We start from the raw sequence: 12,893 nt of genomic DNA, 5'->3' as shown, positions 1-12,893 counted from the left end.
CACAATGGAACATGAGCCACGGAAGAGCATGCAACAGTGCCGCTGGCACCACCGTAGAAGGATCTAGAGATACCCACCCAGAAGGAAGTACGAAAGAAACCGAAATAGAAATATCCTATGACATCACTTATAGCTGTTACTTCAACATTGATACCCATGAAGTCATTTCCAAGAGAAGGCCGTGCATAGATGCAGAAAACCAACTATGCTTAACCAAGTGGAAAGGTGTAAGGAATGTATGAATTTGGATATGGGGGTTTACAGACATGTACTGATACACATGACATATATAATCACAAAATACCTAAGGAATACCAAGAGAGGTCGACTCAACACTCTGTAATAACCTACACGGAAAAGGATCCAAAGATGAATAGATTGATACATACATATGATGAACCAGATGCAGTACACCTAGAACACACACCACATTTTTACTCAATTGGCTGTGATACTAGATAACAATTAAATTTTAAAAAACACACAAGAAGTAAGGAGATATAAGCTCTTGGGGGTTTGCCCTGACACACTGCACTCTCATTTGCAGCCTACTAACACAATTTCCAGGAAGCCTCTGTTGCAGGAAAACCCAGAGTTGGAAATGGAGAAATGCTGCCGCCTTGTGGCCGTTTCCCGCAAGAGCGGCTTCAAACGCATAGCTATGGGTCACTTAACATTCATAAGGACTCAGGCCTCTAAAAGACACCTGCCCTCAAAAAAAAAAATGTCCTGAGCTCGGCCGTGGCGAAAAAAATTCAAAGCAGGCAAATGTGTCAAAGAGATAGTATGATAGAGGTAAGTTTTACTCACTCTTTATCAAAAAAAGGAAAATGGAGAAAAGCTCAACCTCAGGAATTATCAGACTCCTCTAAGCTACAAAAAGCTTTCAGCTCACCCAAGTTAACTACCGTCAGCCAAAAGACTACAAACAATAAATGCTGAAGGGGTTTTAGAGAACTCTGTTCCCTCTGTCTGTGGAGGACATGTGTAGTTGTAACAGCCAATAATGAGAACAGAAAGGAGCTGCGTTTTCAATTAAAAATTGAGCCACCCTTCCATCCAGAACACCCACAGCCGAGCCTCTCACCTGAGAAGACAGGCTGCAAGAGCTGCACTCCACGAGTTTTCACAGTAGCCAAGACACCGAAGCAACCCAAATGTCCATCAACAGATGAATGGATAAGAAGAGCTGGTCCGTGGACACAGTGGACTATTAGCCATGGAAAACAAGGAAACACTGCTCTTTGAGGCACCCGAGATGAGCCTAGAGATCATCACAGAACATGAGTTAAGTCGGAAAGCAAAAGGCATACCGTATGACATCACCTATAGGCGTTATCTAACAGCTGACACAAATGAACGTATTTCCACAAAGAAAGACACTCACACACTTAGAAAACAAACTAAGCTTAAGTAAAATGAAAGGTGGGGGGAATGGATAAATTAAGATTAGTGTCACCATATGTGTACAAATACGTATTAAATATATATATCAAACAGACCGACCATATAGCAAGGGAGGTCACCAGAACAGTCTGCAATAATTTACATGGGAAGAGGATCTGTACAAGAATATATATCTATATCTATATCTATATCTATATCTATATCTATATATAGATATATATATATATATATAAAACGTACAAATGAACCAGATTCTGTACATATAGGACCAACAGTATTCTAATCATTACCCCGATTTAAACAAATTAAAAGAGCGAACAAGAAGTAATGTGACATACACTTCTGGGGTTTTTTCCTGGCACATTCCATTCTAATTGACAACCTGGGAACAGGACTTCCAGAAGGCTCTGCTGCCCTAGTAACCAGATGTGGGAATGTAGCAATGCTGACGCCTTGTGGCCGTTTCCCACAGCAGCAGCTTTAAAGTCAGTGCTAATGGTCACTCAATATTCACACCCATTGCAGGCTTGTAAATGACACCTGCCCTCCAAAACAAAATCCTGGGGTCGAAAATCGACCAAAAAAGTCGAAAGAGGGCAACCTTCCAAGAAGACAATTTCGAGAGGTTTATTGTACTCACGGTTTTTTTTTTCTGTTTTTGTTTAACAGAATAAAAAAAGGCGTGGAAAAATGCTGAACCTTAGGAATTATTAGACACGAAAATACACGTTACAATAACCTATCATGTCACACGACTCAGCATGGCCAGCAGCAAAACTTCTGCAAACAAGAAATGCTGACGGGGTGGTGAAGAAATGCGTACCCTCGGTTCTAAGTGGGACGTGGTAAGAGCCCCTAAGGAAAACACAGTGGAGTTGCCTGGAAAGGGTCAACATTGAGCGACCGTTCAATCAAGCATAGCCACTGCTGGGTCTATCACCTGAGAGGATGAGAATCAAAAAGACACGGGCTGGCAATCCTGCAATCCAGCAATGTTTACCATAGCCAACACTTGGAAGCAATGAAAATGCCCAGCCACAGAGGAATGCAGAAAGGAGCAGTGGTCCATGGACACAATGGAAGAGTACTCCAGTGAAAAGTAGAAATTCCATTTTAAAAACAGATATAAGTAAGGAGACATCAGCTTTGGGGGGTTTCTCCAGACACATCCCACCGTCATTGATAACCGAGGAACACCACTGGCAGGAAGGTCTGCTTCACTAGTTACCAGAGTGGGAAACGCAGAAATGCTGCAGCCCTCTGGCCGTTACGTGCAACGGCAGCTTGAAAACCCGTGCTAATGGTCACTTCGTGTGCACAAGTTCTGGAGGGCTGTCAATGAAACCTGCCCTCAAAATGTCTTGAGGGAGGTAGTGGCCAAAATATTTCAAAAGGCGGCACATAGTTCAAGAAAAGAATGGGATGAGGTAAGCTACACACACAGTTTGAAGGAAAAAAGGACATCCCTGAAAGCTCAATTTCAAGGCTTTATGAGACGCATGCAAATCCAACCACAGAGGTATGGGCTCACACCAGTCAGAAGAACCATCAGCAACAAGACTACCAACAATTCATGCTGAAGGGGTTGTGGAGAAGTGCATACCCTCTAGGTTAAGTGGGACTTTGCCGCCAGCCGCGGCGGGTCCTCAAAGTGTAGCAACAACCGACGAGAGGGGGTAGGGAACTGAACGCACCAAGGTATGGGATCAGAAGGGCACAAGCAACTGACGCTTGCAAGGCAAGTTTAATAACAAAGCCTAGCCGTATATATACCCCTAAAGCAGGGAATTTGCTTCGTCACGCCTTATCGGCATCAGCTGGTTGGTTGGCTTCTCGGCTTAGTGACACCTTATCAGCATCAGCTGTTTGGTTGGCTGCTCGGCTTCTCCCTCAAAGGCACCAATTTCCCCTCCAGGGTTGCTTTTCCTAGCTTTAGGGAACAACCAGGGACTCCCAGTAACTGAGCAGGTCCCTGGAGCGATTTGGCCAAAGGCCATCTCCTTTTGTATGTTCATACCATAAAGTCCAGGATGCATACCAAGGAGAGTACAGTCGGGCCCTGAGGCTTAGGAGGGTCTTAGTGGCGCCTTCCTCAGAGGGCATTGCTCGCCACAGGACTTCACCTGGTAAGAGACACTAATGGGAACAGAATGGAGGTGCCTTTACAAGGTAAACACTGAGTTACGATATGATCCAGCAGGCACACTCGTGGGCCCATAACCTAAGAAAGAAGACAGAAGTGGAAAGACACAGGCAGGCAAATCTGCATTGCAGGAGTATTACAATAGCCAGGACATGGAAGCAACCAGAAAGTCCATCAACAGATGAGTGGACAAAGAAGAACAGGGACCTGAACAGATGGAATATTAGCCAAGGAACAAAAGGAAACAATGCCATCAACAGCACCATCGGTGAGGCTAGAGTTCATCACGCACCTTGCAGTAAGTCACAGAGCGAAAGATACATAGCCTACGATATCACTTATAGGTGTTCCCTGAAAATTGATATCACTGAAGATATTTCCACAGAGAAAGGCAATCACAGATGCAATAAACAGATTTATGGTTCACCCATGGACAGGTGTGAGAATTGTGTACATTAGGAAATTGGGTTTAAGAGAGAGATACAAACACAGGTGAAATACAAAATCACCAAAGGCCTACGGAATACCAAGAGAAGAGTACTCAACATTGTGTCATAAGCTACATGGGAAAAGGATCCAAAGAAGACTAGATACATGTTTATGTGTAAAAGAGCCACATCTTTCACACCTACAACAAGCAAAACATTGTAATCAAACTTGCTGTGAGAAACAATAAACATTGAATTAAAAAACGAACAAGTCAGTCGTGAGGCACAAACATAAGGGGCTTTTTCCTGGCACAGTCCATTCTAATTGACAACCGAGAATACGACTTCCACGGAGGCTCTGTTACCCGAGTAACCAGGTTTGGTAAAGGAGACCTGCTGCCGCCTTGTGGCCGTTTCTCAAAACAGCAGCTTTAAACCCAGTGCTAATGGTCACTTGATATTCAAAATCATTGCAGGCCTATAAATGACACCTGCCCTCAAAAACGATTCTTGGGTCGTCAATCGAGGAAAAAAACTCAAAAGATGTGCACACTTGAAAACGACAATTTCAAGAGGCATATTTTGTGCACATTTTGTCTTCTCTTTCTTTCTCTTGTGATAAATAAAAGGGCATGGAAAAATGCTCAACATCAGGAATTAATAAAGCCATGCAAATCCAGTCGACAGAAACGTTCACCCACCGTCGTCAGAATGATCATCAGCCACAGAGTCTACAAAGAATAAATGCTCAAGGTGTTTTAGAGAACTCTGTGCCCTCTAGCGGCCGCTGGGACGTTACCTGGTAACAGCTAGTAGTGAGAACACCGTGGAGGTGCATTGAAAGGTAAAAATTGAGCTAACCTGTAATCGGGTAGGCCCACTGATGGGCCTATCTCCCGAGTAGACCAAAATCAAAAAGACACAGGCTGGCCATCCTGCGCTGCAGCAACATGTACCATCGCCAAGACTTGGAAGAAACCCAAATGTCCATCAACAGAACAATGCACCAAGAAGAAGGGGGCCCATGTGCACAATGGAACATGAGCCACGGAAGAGCATGCAACAGTGCCGCTGGCACCACCGTAGAAGGATCTAGAGATACCCACCCAGAAGGAAGTACGAAAGAAACCGAAATAGAAATATCCTATGACATCACTTATAGCTGTTACTTCAACATTGATACCCATGAAGTCATTTCCAAGAGAAGGCCGTGCATAGATGCAGAAAACCAACTATGCTTAACCAAGTGGAAAGGTGTAAGGAATGTATGAATTTGGATATGGGGGTTTACAGACATGTACTGATACACATGACATATATAATCACAAAATACCTAAGGAATACCAAGAGAGGTCGACTCAACACTCTGTAATAACCTACACGGAAAAGGATCCAAAGATGAATAGATTGATACATACATATGATGAACCAGATGCAGTACACCTAGAACACACACCACATTTTTACTCAATTGGCTGTGATACTAGATAACAATTAAATTTTAAAAAACACACAAGAAGTAAGGAGATATAAGCTCTTGGGGGTTTGCCCTGACACACTGCACTCTCATTTGCAGCCTACTAACACAATTTCCAGGAAGCCTCTGTTGCAGGAAAACCCAGAGTTGGAAATGGAGAAATGCTGCCGCCTTGTGGCCGTTTCCCGCAAGAGCGGCTTTAAACGCATAGCTATGGGTCACTTAACATTCACAAGGACTCAGGCCTCTAAAAGACACCTGCCCTCAAAAAAAAAATGTCCTGAGCTCGGCAGTGGTGAAAAAAATTCGAAGGAGGCAAATGTGTCAAAGAGATAGTATGAAGAGGTAAGTTTTACTCACTCTTTATCAAAAAAAGCAAAATGGAGAAAAGCTCAACCTCAGGAATGATCAGACTCCTCTAAGCTACAAAAAGCTTTCAGCTCACCCAAGTTAACTACCGTCAGCCAAAAGACTACAAACAATAAATGCTGAAGGGGTTTTAGAGAACTCTGTTCCCTCTGTCTGCGGAGGACATGTCTAGTTGTAACAGCCAATAATGAGAACAGAAAGGAGCTGCGTTTTCAATTAAAAATTGAGCCACCCTTCCATCCAGAACACCCACAGCCGAGCCTCTCACCTGAGAAGACAGGCTGCAAGAGCTGCACTCCACGAGTTTTCACAGTAGCCAAAGACACCGAAGCAACCCAAATGTCCATCAACAGATGAATGGATAAGAAGAGCTGGTCCGTGGACACAGTGGACTATTAGCCATGGAAAACAAGGAAACACTGCTCTTTGAGGCACCCGAGATGAGCCTAGAGATCATCACAGAACATGAGTTAAGTCGGAAAGCAAAAGGCATACCGTATGACATCACCTATAGGCGTTATCTAACAGCTGACACAAATGAACATATTTCCACAAAGAAAGACACTCACACACTTAGAAAACAAACTAAGCTTAAGTAAAATGAAAGGTGGGGGGAATGGATAAATTAAGATTAGTGTCACCATATGTGTACAAATACGTATTAAATATATATATCAAACAGACCGACCATATAGCAAGGGAGGTCACCAGAACACTCTGCAATAATTTACATGGGAAGAGGATCTGTACAAGAATCTATATCTATATCTATATCTATATCTATATCTATATCTATATCTATATATATATATATATATATATATATATAAAACGTACAAATGAACCAGATTCTGTACATATAGGACCAACAGTATTCTAATCATTACCCCGATTTAAACAAATTAAAAGAGCGAACAAGAAGTAATGTGACATACACTTCTGGGGTTTTTTCCTGGCACATTCCATTCTAATTGACAACCTGGGAACAGGACTTCCAGAAGGCTCTGCTGCCCTAGTAACCAGATGTGGGAATGTAGCAATGCTGACGCCTTGTGGCCGTTTCCCACAGCAGCAGCTTTAAAGTCAGTGCTAATGGTCACTCAATATTCACACCCATTGCAGGCTTGTAAATGACACCTGCCCTCCAAAACAAAATCCTGGGGTCGAAAATCGACCAAAGTCGAAAGAGGGCAACCTTCCAAGAAGACAATTTCGAGAGGTTTATTGTACTCACGGTTTTTTGTTTTCTGTTTTTGTTTAACAGAATAAAAAAAGGCGTGGAAAAATGCTGAACCTTAGGAATTATTAGACACGAAAATACACGTTACAAAAACCTATCATGTCACACCACTCAGCATGGCCATCAGCGAAACTTCTGCAAACAAGAAATGCTGACGGGTTGGTGAAGAAATGCGTACCCTCGGTTCTAAGTGGGTCGTGGTAAGAGCCCCTAAGGAAAACACAGTGGAGTTGCCTGGAAAGGGTCAACATTGAGCGACCGTTCAATCAAGCGTACCCACTGCTGGGTCTATCACCTGAGAGGATGAGAATCAAAAAAGACACGGGCTGGCAATCCTGCAATCCAGCAATGTTTACCGTAGCCAACACTTGGAAGCAATGAAAATGCCCAGCCACAGAGGAATGCAGAAAGGAGAAGTGGTCCATGGACACAATGGAAGAGTACTCCAGTGAAAAGTAGAAATTCCATTTTAAAAACAGATATAAGTAAGGAGACATCAGCTTTGGGGGGTTTCTCCAGACACATCCCACCGTCATTGATAACCGAGGAACAACACTGGCAGGAAGGTCTGTTTCACTAGTTACCAGAGTGGGAAACGCAGAAATGCTGCAGCCCTCTGGCCGTTACGTGCAACGGCAGCTTGAAAACCCGTGCTAATGGTCACTTCGTGTGCACAAGTCCTGGAGGGCTGTCAATGAAACCTGCCCTCAAAATGTCTTGAGGGAGGTAGTGGCCAAAATATTTCAAAAGGCGGCACATAGTTCAAGAAAAGAATGGGATGAGGTAAGCTACACACACAGTTTGAAGGAAAAAAGGACATCCCTGAAAGCTCAATTTCAAGGCTTTATGAGACGCATGCAAATCCAACCACACAGGTATCGGCTCACACCAGTCAGAAGAACCATCAGCAACAAAACTACCAACAATTCATGCTGAAGGGGTTGTGGAGAAGTGCATACCCTCTAGGTTAAGTGGGACTTTGCCGCCAGCCGCGGCGGGTCCTCAAAGTGTAGCAACAACCGACGAGAGGGGGTAGGGAACTGAACGCACCAAGGTATGGGATCAGAAGGGCACAAGCAACTGACGCTTGCAAGGCAAGTTTAATAACAAAGCCTAGCCGTATATATACCCCTAAAGCAGGGAATTTGCTTCGTCACGCCTTATCGGCATCAGCTGGTTGGTTGGCTTCTCGGCTTAGTGACACCTTATCAGCATCAGCTGTTTGGTTGGCTGCTCGGCTTCTCCCTCAAAGGCACCAATTTCCCCTCCAGGGTTGCTTTTCCTAGCTTTAGGGAACAACCAGGGACTCCCAGTAACTGAGCAGGTCCCTGGAGCGATTTGGCCAAAGGCCATCTCCTTTTGTATGTTCATACCATAAAGTCCAGGATGCATACCAAGGAGAGTACAGTCGGGCCCTGAGGCTTAGGAGGGTCTTAGTGGCGCCTTCCTCAGAGGGCAATGCTCGCCACAGGACTTCACCTGGTAAGAGACACTAATGGGAACAGAATGGAGGTGCCTTTACAAGGTAAACACTGAGTTACGATATGATCCAGCAGGCACACTCGTGGGCCCATAACCTAAGAAAGAAGACAGAAGTGGAAAGACACAGGCAGGCAAATCTGCATTGCAGGAGTATTACAATAGCCAGGACATGGAAGCAACCAGAAAGTCCATCAACAGATGAGTGGACAAAGAAGAACAGGGACCTGAACAGATGGAATATTAGCCAAGGAACAAAAGGAAACAATGCCATCAACAGCACCATCGGTGAGGCTAGAGTTCATCACGCACCTTGCAGTAAGTCACAGAGCGAAAGATACATAGCCTACGATATCACTTATAGGTGTTCCCTGAAAATTGATATCACTGAAGATATTTCCACAGAGAAAGGCAATCACAGATGCAATAAACAGATTTATGGTTCACCCATGGACAGGTGTGAGAATTGTGTACATTAGGAAATTGGGTTTAAGAGAGAGATACAAACACAGGTGAAATACAAAATCACCAAAGGCCTACGGAATACCAAGAGAAGAGTACTCAACATTGTGTCATAAGCTACATGGGAAAAGGATCCAAAGAAGACTAGATACATGTTTATGTGTAAAAGAGCCACATCTTTCACACCTACAACAAGCAAAACATTGTAATCAAACTTGCTGTGAGAAACAATAAACATTGAATTAAAAAACGAACAAGTCAGTCGTGAGGCACAAACATAAGGGGCTTTTTCCTGGCACAGTCCATTCTAATTGACAACCGAGAATACGACTTCCACGGAGGCTCTGTTACCCGAGTAACCAGGTTTGGTAAAGGAGACCTGCTGCCGCCTTGTGGCCGTTTCTCAAAACAGCAGCTTTAAACCCAGTGCTAATGGTCACTTGATATTCAAAATCATTGCAGGCCTATAAATGACACCTGCCCTCAAAAACGATTCTTGGGTCGTCCATCGAGGAAAAAAACTCAAAAGATGTGCACACTTCAAAACGACAATTTCAAGAGGCATATTTTGTGCACATTTTGTCTTCTCTTTCTTTCTCTTGTGATAAATAAAAGGGCATGGAAAAATGCTCAACATCAGGAATTAATAAAGCCATGCAAATCCAGTCGACAGAAACGTTCACCCACCGTCGTCAGAATGATCATCAGCCACAGAGTCTACAAAGAATAAATGCTCAAGGTGTTTTAGAGAACTCTGTGCCCTCTAGCGGCCGCTGGGACGTTACCTGGTAACAGCTAGTAGTGAGAACACCGTGGAGGTGCATTGAAAGGTAAAAATTGAGCTAACCTGTAATCGGGTAGGCCCACTGATGGGCCTATCTCCCGAGTAGACCAAAATCAAAAAGACACAGGCTGGCCATCCTGCGCTGCAGCAACATGTACCATCGCCAAGACTTGGAAGAAACCCAAATGTCCATCAACAGAACAATGCACCAAGAAGAAGGGGGCCCATGTGCACAATGGAACATGAGCCACGGAAGAGCATGCAACAGTGCCGCTGGCACCACCGTAGAAGGATCTAGAGATACCCACCCAAAAGGAAGTACGAAAGAAACCGAAATAGAAATATCCTATGACATCACTTATAGCTGTTACTTCAACATTGATACCCATGAAGTCATTTCCAAGAGAAGGCCGTGCATAGATGCAGAAAACCAACTATGCTTAACCAAGTGGAAAGGTGTAAGGAATGTATGAATTTGGATATGGGGGTTTACAGACATGTACTGATACACATGACATATATAATCACAAAATACCTAAGGAATACCAAGAGAGGTCGACTCAACACTCTGTAATAACCTACACGGAAAAGGATCCAAAGATGAATAGATTGATACATACATATGATGAACCAGATGCAGTACACCTAGAACACACACCACATTTTTACTCAATTGGCTGTGATACTAGATAACAATTAAATTTTAAAAAACACACAAGAAGTAAGGAGATATAAGCTCTTGGGGGTTTGCCCTGACACACTGCACTCTCATTTGCAGCCTACTAACACAATTTCCAGGAAGCCTCTGTTGCAGGAAAACCCAGAGTTGGAAATGGAGAAATGCTGCCGCCTTGTGGCCGTTTCCCGCAAGAGCGGCTTTAAACGCATAGCTATGGGTCACTTAACATTCACAAGGACTCAGGCCTCTAAAAGACACCTGCCCTCAAAAAAAAAATGTCCTGAGCTCGGCAGTGGTGAAAAAAATTCGAAGGAGGCAAATGTGTCAAAGAGATAGTATGAAGAGGTAAGTTTTACTCACTCTTTATCAAAAAAAGCAAAATGGAGAAAAGCTCAACCTCAGGAATGATCAGACTCCTCTAAGCTACAAAAAGCTTTCAGCTCACCCAAGTTAACTACCGTCAGCCAAAAGACTACAAACAATAAATGCTGAAGGGGTTTTAGAGAACTCTGTTCCCTCTGTCTGCGGAGGACATGTCTAGTTGTAACAGCCAATAATGAGAACAGAAAGGAGCTGCGTTTTCAATTAAAAATTGAGCCACCCTTCCATCCAGAACACCCACAGCCGAGCCTCTCACCTGAGAAGACAGGCTGCAAGAGCTGCACTCCACGAGTTTTCACAGTAGCCAAAGACACCGAAGCAACCCAAATGTCCATCAACAGATGAATGGATAAGAAGAGCTGGTCCGTGGACACAGTGGACTATTAGCCATGGAAAACAAGGAAACACTGCTCTTTGAGGCACCCGAGATGAGCCTAGAGATCATCACAGAACATGAGTTAAGTCGGAAAGCAAAAGGCATACCGTATGACATCACCTATAGGCGTTATCTAACAGCTGACACAAATGAACATATTTCCACAAAGAAAGACACTCACACACTTAGAAAACAAACTAAGCTTAAGTAAAATGAAAGGTGGGGGGAATGGATAAATTAAGATTAGTGTCACCATATGTGTACAAATACGTATTAAATATATATATCAAACAGACCGACCATATAGCAAGGGAGGTCACCAGAACACTCTGCAATAATTTACATGGGAAGAGGATCTGTACAAGAATCTATATCTATATCTATATCTATATCTATATATAGATATATATATATATATATATAAAACGTACAAATGAACCAGATTCTGTACATATAGGACCAACAGTATTCTAATCATTACCCCGATTTAAACAAATTAAAAGAGCGAACAAGAAGTAATGTGACATACACTTCTGGGGTTTTTTCCTGGCACATTCCATTCTAATTGACAACCTGGGAACAGGACTTCCAGAAGGCTCTGCTGCCCTAGTAACCAGATGTGGGAATGTAGCAATGCTGACGCCTTGTGGCCGTTTCCCACAGCAGCAGCTTTAAAGTCAGTGCTAATGGTCACTCAATATTCACACCCATTGCAGGCTTGTAAATGACACCTGCCCTCCAAAACAAAATCCTGGGGTCGAAAATCGACCAAAAAAGTCGAAAGAGGGCAACCTTCCAAGAAGACAATTTCGAGAGGTTTATTGTACTCACGGTTTTTTGTTTTCTGTTTTTGTTTAACAGAATAAAAAAAGGCGTGGAAAAATGCTGAACCTTAGGAATTATTAGACACGAAAATACACGTTACAAAAACCTATCATGTCACACCACTCAGCATGGCCATCAGCGAAACTTCTGCAAACAAGAAATGCTGACGGGTTGGTGAAGAAATGCGTACCCTCGGTTCTAAGTGGGTCGTGGTAAGAGCCCCTAAGGAAAACACAGTGGAGTTGCCTGGAAAGGGTCAACATTGAGCGACCGTTCAATCAAGCATACCCACTGCTGGGTCTATCACCTGAGAGGATGAGAATCAAAAAAGACACGGGCTGGCAATCCTGCAATCCAGCAATGTTTACCGTAGCCAACACTTGGAAGCAATGAAAATGCCCAGCCACAGAGGAATGCAGAAAGGAGAAGTGGTCCATGGACACAATGGAAGAGTACTCCAGTGAAAAGTAGAAATTCCATTTTAAAAACAGATATAAGTAAGGAGACATCAGCTTTGGGGGGTTTCTCCAGACACATCCCACCGTCATTGATAACCGAGGAACAACACTGGCAGGAAGGTCTGTTTCACTAGTTACCAGAGTGGGAAACGCAGAAATGCTGCAGCCCTCTGGCCGTTACGTGCAACGGCAGCTTGAAAACCCGTGCTAATGGTCACTTCGTGTGCACAAGTCCTGGAGGGCTGTCAATGAAACCTGCCCTCAAAATGTCTTGAGGGAGGTAGTGGCCAAAATATTTCAAAAGGCGGCACATAGTTCAAGAAAAGAATGGGATGAGGTAAGCTACACACACAGTTTGAAGGAAAAAAGGACATCCCTGAAAGCT

The sequence above is a fragment of the Kogia breviceps genome, chromosome 3 (assembly GCF_026419965.1).
Source record: "Kogia breviceps isolate mKogBre1 chromosome 3, mKogBre1 haplotype 1, whole genome shotgun sequence".
Classification (NCBI taxonomy): domain Eukaryota; kingdom Metazoa; phylum Chordata; class Mammalia; order Artiodactyla; family Physeteridae; genus Kogia; species Kogia breviceps.
Note: the sequence above shows the minus strand (reverse complement) of the source record.